This window comes from Myotis myotis, unplaced genomic scaffold, assembly GCF_014108235.1.
Source record: "Myotis myotis isolate mMyoMyo1 unplaced genomic scaffold, mMyoMyo1.p scaffold_m19_p_6, whole genome shotgun sequence".
NCBI lineage: Eukaryota > Metazoa > Chordata > Mammalia > Chiroptera > Vespertilionidae > Myotis > Myotis myotis.
In genome coordinates, this window is record NW_023416368.1 from 61,209,537 (window position 1) to 61,233,366 (window position 23,830).

Genomic DNA, 23,830 nt, shown 5'->3' on the forward strand with positions numbered 1-23,830 from the left:
GTGTGCACACTTTGTGGGAGATGTTAACTGGGTGTTCTGCACCTTGACTTCTATGGTAATTACATAATTAATACTAATATATTAAATAGAACTAAGGGTACAATGAAGTTTTTTTCTGCTTTATGTGTATCTCTAAAAGTTTACAGAGTATATTTTATATGACTTGCTTATTATTTGCATACTGAACTCTAAAGAAACTGAAAAAAATACCTCAGGCTTTGAAAGTAAAATATCTTTGGGGTAGGAGGTACTTTGGAAAAGTATAAATACTAACCATTAACTTTTTTATGTTAGAAATGTTACCTTTTCTTTTTTTCTAGGATGCATTTATTAATATCAACTTTTCTGTTCACATGTTAATTAGCAAGCAAGTATGATTAAACTACTCCCCCCAAATGAGTAGTTACTCTGAGAGATTCAGGCTAGTAAAGTTCAATCACACTTAAACTTCAATCTTGTACATCTTGTTATGTTCTAAAGTATTTATTCTCTATTTTCATAGGAAAATAGTTAACTGTCCCCTAAAGTTCAGTCTCTGAGCTTCTTTGAACTGGTAACAGATGCAGATTTCCATAGATGATTATTTCCTTTGAACAAAATCAAAATTCTGGGTATATCTCACTTGACTTCTTTAATATTTTAAGCACTTTGTGTTGAATGCAAAAAGTAACATTTATAATAAAAACTGGGATGTTCGGCTTGTATAGATAAAAAGTAGTTTTCAATAAGAAATATCAAAAATCTACTGAACATTGTCCAAACAGAACTTTTAATTGTTGGAAGCAAAGTATATTTTTTAACTTGCTCTAAACATGCAGAACTCTAAAAGCATGTAGAGAGAAATTAACACCCATAGGGAGCTGAAAAGGGAGTTGATTATATCTATCTTTAGAATGTTTTTTAAATGATTCATTTTGAAAATTGATTCCATAGTGGTTCACATATAAAGGAAGAATAGATATACATTTGTTGATTTGAAGGGAAATAATTTGTAATTTCAAGAGAAAGCAATTAGAAGTGAATTTAGTTGATTTTCCAAAATTTATTTCCAAGGGATTGTAATAAGTATAATCATCTTGTAAGGTTAAGAAACCCTGGGTCACCATTAGGGTGCTCTTCAAATATATATTTTAACACCTTTTCTCAGCTTTCTTCCGGACCTGTAAGAGCTACATATACCTGACATTTGTTTATTTAAATAATTCCTTGATTTTTGAGTTTTCTCTATCTCTACAGCTTTTCTTGGGATAAAATTTTCTTACTCAGTTGGGCTAAATTTGACTTTATTTGTCAGTAATTTTTTCTCTGAAATAGCCCCCCCACCCCCAAAGGTTGTTGAAAGAAAATGCATTTGTCATATACTGTTGAAAGAAACAACTCCACAGTAATAAAATGGAAACAAAGGAGTTGTTTGCTCAATGAGGAATATCTACTGATATGTGTCATGTGGCATTAAAGGGTGAGTTAATTACTTTTCATGAACTTGCTTTATTAGCTGAAGTATCTGGCTAATGTAGTTATGAAAATACATTAGGCATATTTGAAATTCAAATGATATAAAACCAAACACCACTAATTCAACACCCAAGTCATCAGTTGTTCACAGAATTGCAAATTAGTATAGCTGTGTGTGGGTAACAGATGGAGAAATTAAATTTGTTCAACAGCTTTTCTGTAGGTTACTGGAAGCCTGAGTGCTGATGTGTTTTGGTGAACTACGAGGTCCCGTGTGACTCGCTATACAATAGCTGAAGGAAATGGGATTTTTGTTCAGTACAGAAAGTGCTCTAAAATGAAAGACCCAGTTTTGTTATTGTTGTGTTCTTTCTTTATAGTATGTGAGGTATGAAGTTCTTTCCAAATGTTCAATATTCCTGAGTATTTTTCCTCAACTTCGAGTGTATTAACTGATTCAAAGAAATAAAAGAAACAATAATCACTTTTCCTCCAAAAATTTAATTCTGGTTTTCCTGAGAATTAAACAGTTCTAAATCACAAATTGATTTTTCCTTTATCATGGTGTGTGTGTGTGTGTGTGTATATATATATATATATATATATATATATATATATATATACACACATATATATATATTTTTTTTTTCATACAACACAGCTGTAATATTCTGGGGGGAAAAAAGTGCAACTGCTTTACATTGTCTTACTTTGCTTTTTAACAATTCTGAGTCATCATGAGAGGGTTCTAGTGATGGTCAAAATGCTTATGAACGCCACAGTTTATGATGGTTCTCCTTCTTAGAATCTCTACGCATTGCTCTTGGATGAAGGCAGATATCTCTTTTGAGCTCATGATTTTAAATCATAAAACATCATATACTCAGTCCTGTTTACTTTCTATTTTTTCTAATATTGGAAAAACAGACCCACTTTTTAAAATTTCATACCATAATAATTGCATTTTATAAATATCTCCTTTTATAATTGACAGTTTTATTGTACATATATATTTAATAGTCTGTAGGAAGAACATTAAAGTTTTACAACTATTTATGGGTATTCTTCTTTCACATACATTGCTTTCTGAGAACATTTGTAAAAGTCAAGTAATTTCTTTCACCGAGAGCTTTAAACTCCTTAGCTTATAGTTGGGTGGAATTATATTGGAAAAGCATATTTTTCAAAGGTTTATCATGATCATATTTATTGTGGAAAAGTGATTGTCACTTTCATAAAGTGGTATTTTACTAAGGATTTCATCAGAATGTTTGTAAAACAAAGCAAAATTAGTCCATAGTTAGGAACATCTTAGATGATGTTTCAGGAGGCTGTAACAAGTTACTTTTCAATGGACTTTCTCATAAGTTTTAGTATCTATTCTTTCCTAAATGGAAAGAGAGTAAAAATTCTTCCACAGTAGGTAAATTATGTAAAACATGAATAATAACTGTTAAAAAGATTAGTTATTTCTATGAATGCACAAAGGACAAACAAAAGAAAGTAGATCACTGTGCTTCTAGTTCCTGATATTACTCATCCTCTTGTGTACTTTGATAGCCTGCCATCACCTGCTGATAAACATATAATTGGGGGGAAATGCAAGGTGAAAGTCTAATCAATTAACATTTATTAATTCCCAAGGTATGCTGGGTTTGTGCACTTAGACTGTGGTGATAGTTACCTTAAGTGACAGTAAGAAATGTCATGGCAGGACACCAGAGCACCAGAAATCAATAGAATTTGCTATGACAACTTCATATGTGTACTGCAAGTGTGGCCAATACAGGGTCACACTCCATTTATCCTTGTTATCGTCCTCTGTATATATATATAAAAAAAATATTGAACTTTGACTCTCAGGTATGTGGACTAGGGTGAGAAGTTCTTGGCACTTCTTCAGGAGTAGTGGAAGATTCCACAGGTAGTGGGATTTCAAGACTTGTTTGAAGGGAAAGAGAGTCTCCTTCATAAAGGAAAATGGTTCTAGACAGAATAGAGGGGCCCATAGAAAGCTATATTCTGAGTAAAAGCCAGTATAGTTTAGTTTCATTACAAATTAAAGCAGAAGCAAATCTCTCTTAGGGGCACACAATTTAATCAAGAACCCTTTAATCATCAAAAACAGAGGACTGAATGAACATCAAATTCAAAAGCCAGTGTTGAACATGATTACGCATGTGTGTTCTTCACACACAACACTGAAAATATAAAGGGCCAATGATTCTCTCTCATCATTTTAGCTGCACGATACTTTGACTAGTTAAGGAGAATAAAGAAAGTAATGATATTCCATTTTTATAATTTTGTAATTACAAATATCCAAGGCCTTAATCTTTAAATGTTTCAAAAATCTTTTCACCTGCTAATTTATCAACAGACTGTCCAACAAAGAAATCTTGCATTTGATTGAAATCATAAGAGAACCTTTTAACTTTCATAATTGATCATTTATATAGAAAAGGCCTTTCTGTGACTTGTTTTAAATTAAAAAGTGACTTGGATTAAATGATGTATCTTTTAATTTACATAGTTCTTTATATTTGTCAAAGTGGTTTTACATGCTTTATTTCATTCTCCATAGTAACTTCCTAAATAATTTTCTCATATTCCTGCACCATTACATTTTGGTGTTCACGGATTTTTAGACTACAGTTAGGGCCACTACACAACTTTGAAAATGCCACTCTTACACTGACAGGCCATAGTATTGCTTTGTTTTGTTATGCTTTGCTTTTTCTTTGCTTGTCACTAAGGCAGACAAGAAGAATGAACGTTAACTGTCTTAATGGCCAGTATGTATCACCACATAATTGAGTTGTAGCTCACAAATGTTAATAACCAGAAAAATGGTCAAAACAATCAAATTAGCTATTTTAAAATTCAATTCAAAAGCCAGCTCTTATGGATTTTCAGGATAATTTCTTGTATGCAAATGTCTTTTTCCACTTATATCTGTCTGTGAAGGCAATCCCACACGTCAGTTCCTGCCCCATTCTCTAGCAATACCTATAGTCCTCTGAATAAATCTGCATTTAAAAGTTGCCGCCCAGCCAGTGTGGCTCAATGGTTGAGCACTGACCCATGAACCAAGAGGTGACAGTTTGATTCCCAGTCAGAGCACGTGCCTGGGTTGTGGGCTCCATCTCTTGTAGGGGGCATGCAGGAGGCAGCCAACCAATGATTCTCTCTCATCATTGATGTTTTTCTCTCTCTCTTTCTCCTAAAATCAATAAAAATATATTTTAAAAAGTTGCTGGCTCTTTCGGGGATAATCATATAACATTTCTTTTTTCTTTTGTTGGTTTGGATCCAAATGAGAGACAGTTTTTTGTTAATAATTCCCCTCCTCTTCTTAAGTAAGAGAACCCCGAGTTTTTAGCTGGACACATGACTTCCTAAAATACTGACTGCATTGTCCAGTCTGCCTCTGGGCAACTAGGTGTGGCTGTGTATTTGAGTTCTGCCAGTGGCTTGTAAGCAGAAATGTTTTTATGAAAAGGAAGCCCAGGTTTCTTTCCCATATTTCCTTCCTCCTGGCTGGAATGGAGAGGTAATGGCGGTGTCTGAAACATGGAAAGATTCTTTAATCCTGAGGACTTCACAACACTGGCTGCCAGTTTAGACTAAGGTTGATTTTTGTTGTTGTTTGTTTGTCTTTCCTGAGTGAAGAAACATCTCTCTTGCTTAAGCTACTCCATTTGCTAGAGCAGCACCACAAAAGACCACGGACAGTGGCTTAAACAACAGAAACATATTTTCTCAGGGCTCTGCAGGCTAGAGGTTTGATGTTAAAGTGTTGGCAGGGTTGATTTCTTCTAAGGCCTCTCTCTCTCTCTCTGGCTTGTAGATAGGAACTTTCTCTCTATATTTTCACATTATTTTTCCACTGTGCATGTCAGTTCCTTTCATAAGGACACCAATCCTATTGGATTGACCTAACTTTACTTTAATCACCATTTTAAAGGCCCTGTCTCCACATACAGTCACATTCTGAGTCCCGGGCTTAGAACTTCAACATGTGACTTTCGGCAGGACACACTTTAGCCCGTAACACATTCTTTCTTTCCTCTTTTTCTTACATGAAGCCAAATGGATTTCTATTTGATACACCATAAGGGACATTCGAATGTTGTAACTGCTGATGCAAGCTGGGTCATTAGGTGACCTCGCTTAGATGTGTGGACCTGGCAGGCTTCCCAGAACTTTTCTCCTCAGGAACACTGACTTCTCACCCAGTCTCAGGTGCACACCTCCCCCCGACAGGGAAAACCTTTCCTACCAAACTTATTGCAGTACAGAGAGGACAGGAAGTGCGCTTCCTGTGTTCCAAGAGGAGATCAGAACCAGAAGGTACTAAAGCATATGTGTGCAGTTTCTTGTCTCAAGCTCTCCAATTGCTCTGACCCCCTGAAGATAAATGATGAGAGAAGGAAGGCCACACACCAGAGGCCTCTAATTAAAAATTCTCCACATGGAACCAGGAAGCAAGGGGAAATGAATTTCTCCCTGTGTAATGCTGAATAAACTATTTTGCATGCGCCTGCTAGCTATTACTGATGTTTTTTCATGTTATTTTGAATTTAATTTTTTTTATTAAAGGCTGAAAACTTACTGCAAGCCAGAAGTCTTGAGCATGTGACATATACATTTATCAAAATTATTATTAATTATTCAAACTGTCTATTTTTAAGAGATATATTCTCCCCCCCACCCCCCCTACCCCCAGGAACATGTTGAAGATTACTATTTGGGAAACTTAGTAAAATTTGGAACATCTGAGATGGTATATTACAGGAGGAAGTCACAATTAAAGGGAAGAAAACATACCATTGGGAAAATGTGGTGCCGGATTCAGCCTTCTGTCTGTTTTTGCAAATAGTTTTATTAGAACACATTGTTTATATAATGTCTGTGGTTGCTCGGTGCTGAAACAACAAAGTTGAGTCATTATGAAAGAGATTGTGTTATCTGCAAAGCTTCATATATTTAATGTATGGTCCTTCCCAAAAATATTTTCTGACCTGGGCATAGAAAAAGTCAAAGGAAATACTTTACATTTATCCATTAGTTTGCCTCTCTTGAGTGTTAAATTATCATTTTTATTTGGTTATATCTAATATAGTTATTCATAGAAAATTTTAGTGGATTAATTCAGATATAAATGAATTAAGTGTACAATTCTTCACAAACTGAGAATTTGGTCCTTATACGTAAAATGCTTTGCTATGTGTAAAAAATTATGAGACACATCTTCATCTAGACTAAGAACCAATATTCTAGTTAGGATACAATGAGATCATTTTATTTCTAGTGCATCCTAATGAGAAAAGAAATAGTTTGATAATTTTATGAACAGATTTAACAAGGTAGTTAGTGAATTTTTTTCTCAGTGTATTAATGGGTTATGATGCTTATTCAATAGCTAGTGCCCCAGTGCACAGATTCATGCACACTGAAAGCAAATTAATTGGAAGGTGTCTGGCATTATAGCTACTGGTTGAAGCATCTGCCCCCTAGTGGTCATTGCGCACCATAGCTACCAGTCGGATGGTTGGATGGTTGCTTAACCTTTTAGCCCACCAGCTGACTGGGCGGTAGGTATGATGTTCACTGACCACCAGGGGGCAGATGCTCAAAGCAAAAGCTGCTGAGCTGTGGTGACTTGTCAGTGGCAGTTCTTGGGTGATGCACCCAGAACCAGAGAGGAGGGAGCCCAATTCTTGGGTGCGCCACCTGAGAACCACCCTCTCACAATTTGGGACCCCTTGGGGGATGTCAGAGAGCCAGTTTCAGCCCAATACCTGCAGACCAGGCTGAGGGACCCCACCTGCCAGAGGGACCTCACTCACTCTGCAGATGCCCTTCGAGCCGTGATGCTGCCCCAGATGCGGCCGGCTGGGGAGGGTTCCGCAGGAGATTGGCTCCAGGGCGTGTCTGGCCCATCTCACCCAGTCCCACCCCACTGGCCATCTTCTAATTAATTTCCTTTCAGTGTGCACGAATTCGTTCACCGGGGCACTATTTTGTGTGTGTATATATATATATATATATATATATATATATATATAGAGAGAGAGAGAGAGAGAGAGAGAGAGAGAGAGAGAGAGAGAGATCTGTCTCAGTTTAATTAATGTCAGATACAAGTTAATTCTCAAATAACTATCTTTTAAGTATCTATATGCAAGTAACCTGCAGTGCACAATAATAAATATAAATATCCATAATAATTTAATCTGGGTTACCTAATTTCCTTTTGGAATTAAAGTTTTTAATTCTTTAAGATCTATTCAGAGTTTAATCAGTCATATAATGCATCAGAGTATGGAAGATAAGCCTTAATTTTAAGTTCGGTAATCTGAATGAAACTTCTTATTGATTGGTACTTGGTATAAGAAAAATGGGATTTATTGTTATGCTATAAAGCACAACCCTCCCACTGGAGTGCTGAACTCACTCTTTACAGAGGGCAAACATTTTCAATTACAGATATGGAACTTTTTCCCTCCCCCTGAAAATAGTTTGTAATGTGTTTCATGGTAATTATAGTATGAGTATGGATTAAATATGATTGTAAGTGTCATTTACATTTACAGCAGTAGGACACAACTTATGGGCTTGCAATGACAGAAATACTTATGTTTATGCAGATGAAAGATAATGTTAAGCCTCTGAAATTGGGATCCTGGAGAGCTGTAAGAGTTTATTATTATCTCACACACTTACTGTTTCTATTATTGCTGGCAGTTTTCCATAATAACCACTACCTGAACACAATTTAATTACATTATTCAGCAATGTAGATTAAATTGTTATTCTAGAATGGGCTGTTTATAGAATAATTTTATACTACAGTATATCAGTTAATACTTATTATTAAAAGTAATTTTTAAGTCTAAAAGTACCACAAAAAACTATATTACTAGAAAAATTATAATTTAAAAAAGGATTTGCAGTATGTTATTGATTTTCTTTTCTTAAGGTTCTTTTTTTGGCAGAATAAGATAAATTTCATTAATCAACTGGTTTATATTATCTATTTTTTCCTATAGGCTATTAAATTTTTACTTAGATTGTGTTACTACATCTATATAAGAAATAAATATATAGCCTTTAAATCCATTAATTCCCATGTGAGAATTATGGAATGATGCCTACCATATATTATTTATGATATTTAAACATTTTCAATGTTTTCAGGCACCTCTATGTTTTATATAATGACTATACCAATTTGCATTTCCACCAACAGTGCACAAGGGCTCCCTTTTCTCCGCAATCTCTCCATCACTTATGATCTATTGTCTTTTTTAAAAAATATATATTTTATTGATTTTTTACAGAGCAGAAGGGAGAGGGATAGAGAGTTAGAAACATCGATGAGAGAGATTGATCAGCTGCCTCCTGCACGCCCCCCACTGGGGATGTGCCCGCAACCAAGGTTGCGCCCTTGACCGGAATCGAACCTGGGACCCTTGAGTCCACAGGCTGTCGCTCTATCCACTGAGCCAAACAGGTTCGGCTGTCTTTTTTATAATAGCCATTCTACCAGGTGTGGTTTTAATTTGCATTCCCTAATGTTTTGTGATATTGAACACCTTTCCATGTACCTGTTGGCCATTTGTATGTCTTCTTTAGGAAAAATGTCAATTCAGGTCTTTTGCCCATTATTTTTTATATTGAATTGTATGAATTCCTTATATATTTTGGATATTAACCTCTTATCAGATATGTGGTTTGCAAATTTATTCTCCCATTTCATAAGTTGTCTTTTCATTTTGTTGTTGGTTTCTTTATGCAGAAGCTTTTTAGTTTGATGTAGTCCTATTTATCTTTGAGTTTGTTGCTTATGCTTTGGGTATCATATTCGTAAAGTCATTGCCAATATTTCATGAATCTTGTTTTCTTCTACGAGATTTTTGGAGGCACATCTTGTATTTAAGCCTTTTATCCATTTCAGGTTACTTTTGGTGAGTGTGTAAAATAAGGGTCCAGTTTCATTCTTTTGTATGTGAATATTCAATTTTTCCAGCAACATTTATTGAAGACTGTCTGTTTCCCATTGAGTATTCTTGGCTTCCTTGTCAAATATTAGTTGACCATATATGTAAGGGTTTATTTCTGGGTCTTTGCTTTGTTACATTGGTCTATATGCCTGTTTTTATGTCAGTACCATATTTTTAAAATTACACTTGCTTTTTAGTAGTTTGAAATCAGGATGTGTGATGCCTTCAGTTTTGTTCTTTCTCAGGATTGCTTTGACTATTTGGGATCTTTTGTGGTTTCATATGAATTTTAGGATTGCTTTTTTCTGTTCCTGTACAATATGCCATTCGGGACCAGAGGCTGTTCTTAACAGCTGGGCAGAGCTGCTGGCTTAATTTCCTGCCTAAGCACAGCTGTGGGGCAGGCTCTGCGGCTGCACAGATTATCTGGTCAGTCTTCCTGATTGCAAGGGACTGGAAGCTGTATTCAGAATTTGGACAGGGCGATGGAATTGCTTCCATGCCCATAGTAGGCTCAGGGGACAGGATGGTTCTTTGGCTGGAAAACTGACTCAGGCAGAACTCCTCCCACCACCACCCCAGTCCCAGAGCTCCAGTCAGAACCACTGGGTTGGCTCTGCAGATCTGCAGAGCTGCTGGCTGGAATCTTTTCTTAGGTGCTGCTGCAAGCCTGGTTGTACAATGGTCTACTTGGCTGCCCAGGTTCTCAGGCTAGGCTTTTTGGTCTGGGGGGATTGGATGCCATACCCAATAATGGGTGGAGTTTTGAATTTGCTTCCCTGCCCAGGTGGGTCTGTAGAGCAGTCTCCATGACCAGTACAGCCCAGTTGACTGGGGACCTTAACCAGGCAGAACAGCCCCCTGAACTCCCTGGCCAGACAAGTGAGTGATCTGCTCTGTTCAGTAGATGGGCAGAGCAGGTGGCTGGGATAGCCCCTCAGGAGAAGCTTTGAGGAGGAGTGAAGTCTGCCAGCGTCTGAGTACTTGTTGCTGAATGCACTGCCCCACCTCCTTCATTCCTAGCTGATCTTCTGTGGTCAAGTTCCAGAGGTTTCCCTAGTGATTCCTGTGAGGTGAGACCCAAGTAGGCCTTCTAGGAAGCCCCACAGTGCTGAGGAAGCTGATGTCCATCTTGGGCTTTTTTCCCCTCATTGGAGAAGGCCCAGGTTATGCCTCTTGGTAAGGCACTGTACTGGCCTGGGGAAGGGGCATTATGGTCAGAGTGCATCTGCTTTGTCACCCTTTTAATTCAGTTCTATCAGTTTTTGTGGCCAGGGACATGCTTTAGCCCCCAATCCTGGGATTTTCACAATGGTGTCTTTTTATAGTTGTTAGTTGGTCTTCTTGTGAACTAATTGATCTTCTTGTAAGACTACCGAAGTCAGGAATGACTTATATGGCCATTTTGATGACATAACTTCTAGCTTGTAAGTTCTTATAAGTTTATAGTTCGGCAAGTATAATATTCTCTCTCTCTCTCTCTCTCTCTCTCTCTCTCTCTCTCTGATGGTATCAATAGAGTATCTTTAAGTAATGCATGCAACAAACATTTTGAATGTCATAGGTACATTGTTAATAGTGTTCACTGAAATGTACTACCTATGGCAAGGTGAATCTTCATTTTGCTAGGTGCCCAAGATGGTTGAAGATTTTCATATTAGCTACTGATTAAAAATTTTGTGGGCATGACATAGGCTGAGTTTTGGTCTTCATCTTGATTACCAAGCTTTATTGCTGAATTAATCCTGTAAGATGTACCATCAAGAGTGCTTATGTTCTCATATGCATGCCCTGTGCAAGCGTCCGTTTATAGTAGGATAGATAAGTGTCTTGAGAATGAAATGTGTTATGTGTAGCTAGTCGAATTGTGATTTTTTAAAGGGATGCAACAAATATATTTTTACATCAATCTCCAGGTTCCTTGTTTTATTCTTAAGACACATACATCACTTCTGTTGGTGTTGGAATATAATGGGTGAGGCAGGTGCCTGGGACTCTTGCATGAGCTTCCAGATGTATTGCCATGAACTAATAAACCTTGGTGAAATTACATAGGAGTCATACTTTCCTAGTAACTGGCATAGTTCAGTTTGATTTAGTGTCTAAACAGGAGAAATGAATCAAAATGGACAGGGCAGTTTGACAATATCAAGTAAGAAATTATAGTTGCAATGTATTCCAGTCTGTCAACTAATCTAAACTTTCCCCTGCTCATACATTATTATTATCTGATTTGATTGAAAATGCAATCTAAAAGTTGAAGTTACTGCAGAATGTTTTGATCTCAAAACTCTGTACAAATACGTAACTGATTGATTTGGAATTACTCTTTTTATTCTGTTATGATCTGGGCACTTTTTTAAATGGGAACATTGATAAATGAGGTAGGCATCATCTCATAACCTATTTTTTTCCAAAGTATTACTGAGCTTTATATTGCAACCTGTTAGTACTCTTGCAACTCACTTATCACTTGTATATTTCATTCTTTTTCTTAAAACAAACCTAAACAAAATGATACAAACACACACACAAAACCAACAAGCTTTTACTAACACATAAAAAAGTATATTCCAGACCTGGCTGGTTTGTCCCAGTGGTTAGAATGTTAGTCCATGCACCAAAGGGTTGCGGGTTTGTACGTTGGTTGTGGGTTTGATTCCTGACCCAGTAAGGATGCATGCAGGAGGCAACCAGTCCCTGTGTCTCTATCACATTGATGTTTCTCTCTGTCTCTCTTTCTCCCCCTCCCACGCTTTTGGTAGAGATCAGTGGAAAAAATATCCTCAGGTACAAATTAAATAAAAAGGTACATTCCATTTATTTACAGTTTGTTTTGTTAAGAAAGGTATCAAGCAAAGAACTTACAGTAGAAACATATAATAAAAAAGCATATAGAATAGGAAACAAATATGTAAGAGAATTTAGTTTAATGTTATGCTCAATCATAGTTTATATGATTGAGCATAACATTTAGCTCTGAGAGTCTAAAAGCAAGACAAGTACATAAAAAGGACTACTATGTGATTTTTATTATCAACAACATAAGATACATAAGTTATTGAAAGAAAATACATGTTATTAAAAGAATGTCAATGGTTCTGGCATTAAAACTATAAAGAAATTTATTAACATGGATATAACAAGAATTGAGGATAATAAATTATAATATCTAAACAATGAATCTGCAAAAGATACAAAAATATTCTTCATAAAAATATTTGTCTATTGATTTTCAATGAAAGTCAAAAGCTAATGATTAAATTATACTGAATGATAGTTTGTTGGTGATTTGGTGTGTGTGTGTGTGTGTGTGTGTGTGTGTGTGTGTGTGTGTGTTCTACCTGATTTCAAACTCAGTCTTTAGATACCTGATCTCTAAAGGACAAGAACTAGTGCATACCTTAAGTAGTCTTTGTTAAATACTAGTTTTCTTGCCTAAGACAGGAACCAGAGTCATCAATTCAAACTCAAAATTTCTGGGCATACCTGAGTTACAAGCAGATGTAAACAGATGCTACCTTGCTGGTAAAAGAAGGAACATATTATTTGGATTCTAGCCAGATACATAACATGCTTTCTAGTCTCTCTTCTAGGTCCCCTCATCTCCATTCTAATCTCTTTTTTCTTCTTCAACATGAGCAATATTCTAGCTCTCAATGTAAATCTTAATGAGCCTGGACTGCTCAGATTCTCCATCTGCCCCATTTCTCTTCCCAGTTGCCCATTAAGGCCCAGGGGAGATGCCCAAATCTCTATGAGTACAGGTTGATGGCAAGAGATGAGTAAAAGCCACTGGTCACAAGAAATTCCTCCTGTGTGAGATGGAACAAAGCCACAACTACTCATCCATTCGCACTTTGGTACCAAATAAAAAATCCATAATTCCATTGTTTCAGAGGTAAAATATAGTGATATTGCTTCCTGTAGCCATTGGCTAAACTTCATTATTTTTTGTTTTTTTAAATGGATTTTTACTGATTTCAGAGAGGAAGGGAGAGGGAAAGAGAGATAGAAACATCAATGATGAGAGAGAATCATTGATCGGCTGCCTCCTGCATACCCCCTACTGGGGATTGAGCCTGCAACCCAGGCATGTGCCCTTGATGGGAATCAAACCTGGGACCCTTCAGTCTGCAGGCCAAGGCTCTATCCCACTGAGCCAAACCAGCTAGGGCCATTGGCTAAATTTTAAACTTTAGAATACTATAGAGATTTAGCATCTTAATATTAGTTTCTTTTTCCAGTCTGAAAGACATGGAGTTAATCTGAATTATTAAGCTAAGTATGTGAACAGGGGAAAGTATGGAAAATATTTTTAGCTTTCCATGTATGTTGGAAGATCTAATAAGAGTTTTCTGATAGTAAGTAGTTAAGCTGCCTATATGACTAAAATACATAAGAAGTACATTCAGCCATGCTATTAACAGGTTGCTCTTCCAGAGATCAGATTGAGTAGGAGACATTGGTAGATGGGGATCTTCCTACTTAAAGGATTATCTTAAGAGTCTGATAATCATTTTAGCCTTCATGTATGTCACAGTTGGCATCAGAAGATGCTCAGAGGGAAAGCAACAGAACAGGTTGCCTAAATGTGTGGCAATGTCTTCAGGAATTTGGATTAGACATAGTTACACAGTAGAACTGCCCCTTCCCCTACTTTCCCCAGAAATTCATCCTTTAATGATTTATTTCCTTTTTTTCTGTGAAATAATTGAGATTTATATTATTAAAAATATATGCAAAATAATCTTGAGGTTGACGTTAGCTCAATATTGAGATAGTCATGTTCTATTTCAGACATTTAAGTCATTAAGCTTTAGATAAAAAGTTTAGAGGAGAATCATTTAAGAAGCATATATTTAATTTTAGATTCAGCAAATTGGTCAAATAGGTCATTAACTATGCTAGTGAATGTCCATATTGGGCACTCAAAAAATATTTGTCAAATGGAATTGAAAATTATAATAGACTTGCTATTTAGAGTTATTGTATAACTAGAGGCCCAATGCATGAAATTCATGTAAGAGTAGGCCTTCCTTCCCCCGGTTGCTGGCACCGGCTTCCCTCAGGCACCCAGGACCCAGGCTTCCCTAGCAGCCCAGGCTTCGTCTGGAAGGTCTTCATGTCTAATTAATTAGCATATTATGCTTTTATTATTATAGGTTCTCTTTACTTATAAGATACAAAATTAATGGACAACAACATTCATTATTGCCCCATTTTCTTCATCTTTATTATAGCTACTTACCCCCTTTAATGGATGATTGTAACTCCATTAAAGAAATATCCTCATAAAAATAACTTAGGAATCATTATAAATATATTTGACATACTTGCTCTAAAACATGAAACACATTTTTGTCAATGATATTTCATAAATAAAATATAGAAAAAATGTGAGGCATAATATAAACAAATATTTTTGCTTTAGTAGCAGAGCAGATTTTTATTCTGTGCTTTCCTTAAGAAATGTGCAATTTTCAGAATCATATGTACTGATCCACTACATAACTGCAGGTGTCAGTTAACCAAGGCAAAGGACCCAGAATTGGGGGATTAAAAATGAGTTAAAAAGTACAAACACATACACACATACATATGCACCTCTTTTTAAAATTTAAAAATATCCAGAATATGTCTTATCTGTCACTCCAGTTGGATGGAATTTAGGACTGTTTGCTTCACTGCAGTAGAGGGATATTCACTAGGTAAGCTGTTGTCTGCTCTTCAAAGACAATCCGAGTTGTTCTGGCTTCAGTGTCAGCAGCACTGAAGAGCACAAGGGTGCAAGTACAAGGGCGTTTCAGCTCAGGAAACGGAAGCTTACTCATCTCTGGCCCTGCTTCTTAAAGTTCAGCCTTGGAAACTCTGAGGCAACTGGTCTGAGTTTTTGTGAACTAGCGAAGGTTTAGTTAGTGATGATTTCAGAAATTCCTATTTAAATCATTTTATGAAAGGAGATAAGTATGGAATTGTTCAACATGCTATGGTAATTGAAAAATTTATCCCTATTTTAAATAATAGATTGAATATTTTAAACTGAAAACCTCCAATTTAGTGATGAACATACAGTTCATGTAAATACTCAGTAATCAATAGAATAATAGTTTTTATTATACATAAACTTTTAAAATGTCTTCTTACTAAATGTCTTTACTTAAGTAAAGACTTAAGTAAAAATGCCTAGTGATTGAAATGATTGTACTTTAATCTGTTCCCTTCAAAAATTATAAGTATGTATAATCTGAAGTGCATAACACCCAGATCTACTTATTCTTGATTTAATATGTATGCTTATAAAAATCGCGTAACTGTTTTCCATTTGGCTAATACTATTTTTTATTTTGAAATTTTATGACAAATAATACTTCGAGGCAAATTCCTTTGGATATAACCCATCAAGAATTCAGCCTTAAAATATCATAAAATTGCTTTGAATCATAGAACCTCCAAAAATCATGCTGGACAGCTTCAAGTTAATCTGTAACTCATGGCTAGAAGGTTCACTTAAGTTAGAACGTTCCCTGTTTCTCTACGAATCTCTTTTATTATGGTTGTCAGGGCAGTATTAGGATTCAAAGTTTAAAATCCTTGGAAGGGGTGTAGATAGAGGAAAATCTCTATTCTAATGAGTCAAGTGCTGAGTGTTAAAGGAAATTCAGTCAAAAAAAGGAGGAATAAGATGGTGTATGTGTCAAATAGGCAACCTATGGACATTAGGAAAGTCTAACCAGAGAAATGGAGTGTTTGCTTGGAGGCTGCTCACAGTCGGAGCAAATCCACATTCAGAGATCTAGCCCTTGGCACAGGAGATACTAGGGAAAGTTTGTTGTCAGGTGAGAAGTTTCTATTCCAAAGCAGCAATTATATATTTAGCATTTATATCAACAGGTCTCAATTTCTAGATTTATTCCCTGAGATACTTTATTAGTAAGGTTTCCAGTAGAGAGAGGGAGGGAAGGAAAGGGGAGAGAGAGAGAGAGAGAGAGAGAGAGAGAGAGAGAGAGAGAGAGAGAGAACGAGAACACATATGTAGGAAGAAGGATAAATTAAAAACCAAAAGTTACCTACTGACACGAAAGTGAAACATGGGGAAATATTTACAGAGACTTCAAGTCAGCCGAATAAGATTGTGATTTGTGTGAATTGACATTAATCTGCATGTTTTGGCTCTTTGTTCTATTTTGAAGACCTTTTAAAAATGGAGGTCATTTTTGGAAATGGAGGTCATAGGAAGAAGTCTGTAAGTCTGAAGGGAAGAGGTGCATTTGGAAGTATAACTTTGAAGGCTATGGCTCAGAGAAAACCATATGCCTATCTGAAGAGGAGAAAGGGGCAAACTTTGAGAAGCGGGATCATACCCCATGCTATTCGCTAGTCCTTACTGGAGTGCCAAAGTAGAAGTGATGGTGGAGTGGGCAATAATTTTGGAGAATGTACCTCTAAGTGTAGCAGGAAATTAAAACAAATCAATTATTTTAATTTCCTTTTGATAGAAAGATTAAATACAATTTCTCTCTCTCTCTCTCTCTCTCTCTCTCTCTCTCTCTCTCTCTCTCTCTCTCTCTCTCTCTCTCAAGTTTAGGCTTTTCTAGAACAGTGCACTGAGAATTTCCTATCTGAGTTCTTTGCTTATGGGTGGCAAAGACATTAAAGATGTAATAGGTGGTTGTAACAAATGTATGCAAATTACATTATGATGGAAATTGGGTGTCTAAGATTTTCTCATTAAGAGAAGGGTCAACAATCAGTACATATAAACCACTTCATGCCTGCAGTCTGATATATTCACTGTTTCATTGCCACTTAGGGTATTCTGTGAGCCACTGATAGCATTCTCTTGGTCTCTGTGTCAACTGTCTCTAATTATGGCATAAAATCAATAGAAAGGATGTATATTGCCTTCTTAATATTTAATTAGATTTTTTTAAATTAGCATTCTTTGGTGGTAATGTACGCATGTTACAGCTGCTAGAGCTAATTGAGCGGCCCCTGAGGGGCCTAAAGGTGTGCTTGGCATTAGCCGTGATGGACTGTTTTGATGTATTGTCAGTAATATCTTGTTTTAGAGTATTGTTGAGTAGATCTAAGAGTGCTTTTGACACATGCTACCCTCCATTCTCACAGACTTTCAATTAGCTTTTGATGAGGAGATATTTGGGGATATGAGAAATAGTAATGAGTAGGGGTTTTTTTCCCCACTGGCAACATTTTTTCTGCTCATCCAGCAGTTTTACAGCCAAATTTCTCACTTAAGTGATGTGGCATAATTTCATTTTCCACAAGAGTTGAAATTTATTTGATATTAATTTTGAAGAGCTAGAGCTTTTAGGCGTAAAGACAACATCAGCTAAACACCCAAGACAGAGCTGTATTTGCACTGCTGTTTATTCTGAATTTCTGAAATGAGTGCTTCAGTAAATGGGGTAAAGGGAGAGATTATAGATGTCTTGGTCATTCCCATAAATTTTGCAAAACCTTCCAGTATCTGAAATAGAACACAGCGATTGCTCTACCGGGAAGAGAAATGCCATTCCTGCCGTAAATCTTTACTGCCCACGCCTTCGCAACCCATTTGTCAGTCTGTGCTTTTCCATAACAATTTGAACTCTGAAAAAATATCCCCAGGGCTGAAAACTTATTAAAACTCTCTGTGTGGAGTCAGTACCCTGCCTTGGGTGCTCTACAGAGCTGCAAAAAGAGAGAAGGCTAGTCCTCCCCCTAAGGGCAGTAAATCTAATGAGAGCCCCAGGCAAATTAAAAGGACTACATGTATAAGACAGGTGACCAAATATTAACAAAGACACTGACATTCATAAAACAGGCTGAATGAAAAGTTTTCCATCAAGTCAGTGAGCTATTCTACGCCAGTAAAAGGACAATATTCTAACTCTACTGCTACTCATAATAACTATCGCTGAAATTCTCTGTATTCTACTCAATGTATTTACCTTATAGTAAATCTTTACCATAGCCCCATAAGATAGCATACACATAAATTAATAGAGGAGAAGGTTATTAATTTTTTTAATTAAGCCTTTATGTATTAAGAGCAGAACAATATTGCGAGGAAGGTACAGAGATTCTACATAGACCTTACCCCCACACGTGCATAGACTCTCTCATTGTCAACATCCCCCACCAGAGTGGTTACACTTGTTATAACTGATGAACCTACATTGGCAAGTCATCACCAAAATTCTATAGTTTACATTGGGGCTCACTCTTGGTGTTGTTCATTCTGTATGTTTGGACAAATGTGTAATGACACATACCTAAGCAAAGACATGTGAGGATGAGTGGAAGAAAGTGATTATCATGATGAGCAGTGGAATTTCAGTTTGGTAGGGATAGAGGTGAGAATGGAAGTTAGGCAAAAGAAAGGAAAAGATGGTGGCTCAGTGGAGATTGGCCAGGGTAGGGTAAAGAAGATGAGATTGAAGGATTTAGAGGTCACTATGTTATCACGGTTATCTATGTGAATATTGAAATCACCAAGAATTTTTCAGGAGTTAGTGGAGAGAGTGAGCAATGAGAGAAGAGCGCACATATTTAAGAAATGAAGGGGATTGAACCAATGGTGAATTGCCTGCAATTGAATTAATATGGATGTTGTGGTTTGGTGATATGCACTTGAAAACTGAGGATTTTCAGTAAGGAGCAGGCAGGAGAATTATCTAGTAACAGCTGTGAGGAGCATGGATGACTCCAACCTCCCAGTGCTGTGGCACAAGGGCGGTGGGGGTGAAGAGTCATCTTTGCCCTTGCAAGAGAGTCATTTCTGCTTGGTTTAATTCTCCTTTTTCAGGCACTTGAGAAAATTAACATTTTTGATCAGGACAGTGCCAGATTCAGTCAGTGATGGGTGTCAGGAAGACTGATATGTCAGCGGTGGTTAAAACAGATTAGAGACAGGAGAGGAAAGAGATTTTTTTAAAAAAAGGTTGTTATACAAGTCCAGGTGAGAAGTTATAAAAATTCAGGAAGAAGGGGTGCCATAGCAGAAAAGTTGGAGGAAAACCAAGAAAAACATTGTAAGGAAGGAATCCCAAGAAGGAAATGGATTCTCAGAAATACCTAAAATCAATAAGAATAGGATGCTTTAAATTGACCATTTGCAGATCAGAAAACTGAAGCAAAGATGTAAAATGATTCCTTCAAACTCCTAACTAAGTCCACTGTAGTAGAGCAGGAGGCAGAGTTCAGCCATCCTGACTTCCAGACAGTGCTGTAGGACGAAGCCCAATTTCTGTTCCTGGTTTCCTCATCACTGTTATTGCTGTGATGGACACTTGGATATGGAACTTGATAATAAACCCGAACTTGAATAGAACTGGAAATTATTCTTGACCTTTTTCAGCACAACATATATCATAAATTCAATAGAAAGCAAGAGGACACAGTAAAGATATGAAAGTGCAATAAAAGGGAACTGTTTGCACAGTATATTTTATATTTGGTTTTAGAAAATCATTTTTATTTCACGAAATAGTGATTTCAAAGTGTCCATCAATGCTATTCACATTGAGCCACTTTGCTGGAAACATATTTCCCATCTTCAGTTGCATATGTGTTTATTGTTGGGTTGCAGGGCAGGGTGCCTACTGCATGACTGAAGCTGATGGCAATAGGGGTCAAGGTTAGACCTGAGGGAGTGAGGGCATCGCTTGTTCATTGCCTTCATCTAAATGATAACTCAGTCCCTCACTGAGCATACCTGCTGACAATGTGTATATACTTAAAGCTTCTACATATAAATCAGTAACCTCAGAAAATCAAAATGAAAAATGAGCTATGCAACCCTCCATATGCAACCTGATCAGAACAGATCGCTTTTTCCACCCCCCCTCCCCCCACCACACACACACACACACAGCATTGTAAACAGGGCACCTCCCCAATTTGGGAGAACAGCAGGCTTAGAAATGGAAGCTCCGAAATACCTTACCTACCCTTCCTGCCTCCACCTCCACTCTGCACCTTTGATGTTGGAAGGGCAGTGGCTAATCTCGTGAACAATGAACTGTGGATAAATATGTTCAGCCTCGCTTCTATAGCAAACATGGTGCTTATCATCTGCCAGGCATCATCGTTTGAGCCAGTTCATCAATGAGGAGTGTAGCTATCTCAGGAAAGCAGCTTGTCCTAAAATGATGTATTCCTACTCGGAGGAGGATTTAATTGGTACTTTGAAAGAAGTAAAGTTGTAAGGTCAATGATGAATTCTAAGTAACTGTATCCTAATTACATAAGTAAACATCTTAATCATTTAAACTGCTGAAAACTTTGGTGCTGCAAACTTTCTAGCCATTGCAAATGCATTGTTATACATGTTTGTTTGTAGGTAGAAGTGCATATATGCGTGAATGGGTGTACTTCTGATCTTTTGGCAAGATGGGTTTACAGTGACTTTAATGTCTACCTATCTCCATTCTTACAGAGTTGGCAATGAAGCTTATCTCTTCATTACTTGATCACTCATTTTTTTATTCTACATATACTGATTATAAATCTCTGTAGATTTGTACTGAATGTATTGGATATGGAGCCAAGATTATGGTTCAAATCTTGTTTTAATTTTGTAAATGTATCTTTGTGGAGATTTAGACAAGTAAATAGACAACTTCATATTTAGACAATATACAGTGACAAATGCTACAATCAGGATGCTATATATATAATAACATAGAGGAAAATTGCCAAACTAATCCAGCTTTAAGGGAAGTTTCCTCTTCATTACCTGTCTTTGAAGGATGACAGATGCTATCCCACTGTCCCTAATAAGAAATATATTATTTTGTACCTGAGATTTCTGTGGCCTTTTAATTTTAATTCACCATCTCTTGCGGCTTCTCCCAGGCTCTGGGATTATGCAAGAAAAAAGGGGAAATGAGTGAAACAATTTAATTAAAGTGTCAGAAGTTGGCATTAACCAGTTACTGAGGAACACCAGAAGTTTTCTTATGCTCTTGGACAAGTGATCAGATTTTGAGTAGGTAATCAGTTTCTTTAATGGTTGAGTCAATCAAGCTTCCTGTGAGCACTTCTTTGATAGTATTGGATCCTGGCTACCTGACATGTGGTGGCTCTCTGGTTACTCTTATATGCTGTACTGAGACTTCAATGAATGTTTCAGGGAAGCTACTAAATGTTCCTTCATTTTGAGTAGAAATAAGAGTAATTGCTGTTAATTTATACATTTATTCAAAAATTACTATGTAAGCTTCAACTATGCTTTCTATTTGCATACTTAATGTAGTATTGGAAGACAATTCTCAATGGGAGTCTTGCATTTCTGTGCATCTTTTGAGCAGAGGCACTGTCTTTGTTTCTATCTTTTCAAATATGTTTGTATAGCAAACGCCTTGATAGAAAGAGTGTCTCCATCCAGAGCAAAGCAGTTATGGGTATCAGGCTGACAGGGAAGAGCAGTTAGGGGCATCAGGCCGGCAGGCAGGTGAGCACTTAGGAGCCAGCGGTCCCGAATTGTGAGAGGGATGTCCGACTGCCGGTTTGTTTACTTTCAGGGCTAAGATCACCTTTTATAAAAGCTCTGGGATTCCTAAGCTCAGGATTCCTCTCCTGTCATGCAACTCACTGTGTGTGCAGGTATCACCAAATCCTCTTTGCATTTATTTTGTGGAAATCTGGGTCCAAGGAACTGGCACAAGTGTTAACCCTCTGGCTATTTCTCTTGCTGTGACTAATAAAGTCATTTGCCTTTGACCCTAGGATCTCATGTCTTATGCCAGCATCTATGAAATGGTGGTGGCTAACTAGTTCACTTACAAGAAGACCTTTCACAGTTCTTTTTTATTTATTTATTTATTTTTATTGTTTAAAGTATTACATATGTCTCCTTTTCCCCCCATTGCCTTTCACAGTTCTTGACACGTTCTGTTAATTTGCTTCCCTTCTACCATCATCTTCTTTCCTTTTGGCGAGAAAAATAAATACATGCATAAATGAGTAATTATTTTATAAAATAAAACTTACTAAATATAATTTCCTTTTTATATCTGTATTCTTTATGACAGATATTTGCTACATGATGTCAAATATAGCAGCTTGTACCTTCTCCACTCAAGCAGCAAACTCAAGTCACGGTGGGCCATCTGGTTAGATTGTGAGCACACTTGAAGTGTCTGCTCTCATTTCAAACACAGCAGTTGCACTCTTATACATTTTATATATTACATGTCTGTTTAAGGTTTTAGGTAATAGATAAATGACCCAATGAATTAATATACAATAAGGAAGTATTTTAAATAACTACTCTACATTATGCAATTAAAAGGTTTCTAGTCTGTAAACGAACTGGTTCGGACATAGTATTCATGCTTTCCCTCCATTTTCCTTTGTTAATTTAAATGTGAAACTCAGCCTGGCCTGTATTGCTCAGTGGTTGAGCATCGACCTATGAATCAGGAGCTCCCGGTTCAATTTCTGGTCAGTGCACATGCCCCCGGTTGTGGGCTTGATCCCTAGTGCAGGGGCGTGCAGGAGGCAGCTGATTGATGATTCTCTCTCATCATTCATGTTTCTCTCTCTCTCTCCCTCTCCCTTCCTCTTTGAAATCAATAAAAATATATTTTAAAATAAATAAGTGTAAAACTCGGTGAGCAGATGAGGCTATTTAACATTTTTGTATTTTATTTTTTACATGGTTAAAATTAAATGGTTAAAATGCCAGTGGACTGTTTGTTTGCTCATCTGTTTGTTTGTTTGTTTAATCTGTGGAGACCATTTATTGTTTCATTGAAATGGGACAAGTTAATACTGGATAGTATCATTTGATGATTGTGAAATGCAAAGCAGGACACAGTCTTGTACCAAAATTATTTGCTAATTTTGGTAGAAGGCCATCATATATGTTATTAATCATCTCTAGGAGGACGGTTATTAAGTCATATAGATTAGAGGAGGAAAAGCCAAAAGTGCAGAGCTATTTGTTGCTCTGCTTCGGGGGTTACCCTGCTTTGCTGTATTTGGATTGGCTCTTAGTGGTGAAGGAATCACTGATCCACCAATTCACAGCTGTGTGCAAGTCAGGGGGAAAGAGACCCAGGTCCTTAGGAAACAGCACGGCTTCTATGGGAACGCACTGTGGAGCCCCTGCTTGTCTTGTGCAATGATGACAGCTTTTTTCTCCTTTTGGGTGTTGTTTTTTTTTTTTTTCCTTTTCATTTTATGAGTTGAGAGAGTTCATATATTTTCATAGGCAAAAGTACTCCTTTGTGCAACATATTTTGAAATAAATGCTATGGATCTACAGGGATACCTTGCTTTATTGTGTTTCACTTCATTGCTCTTCACAGATACTCCATTTTTTACAAATTATAAGTAACCCTGCTTCTAGCAAGTCT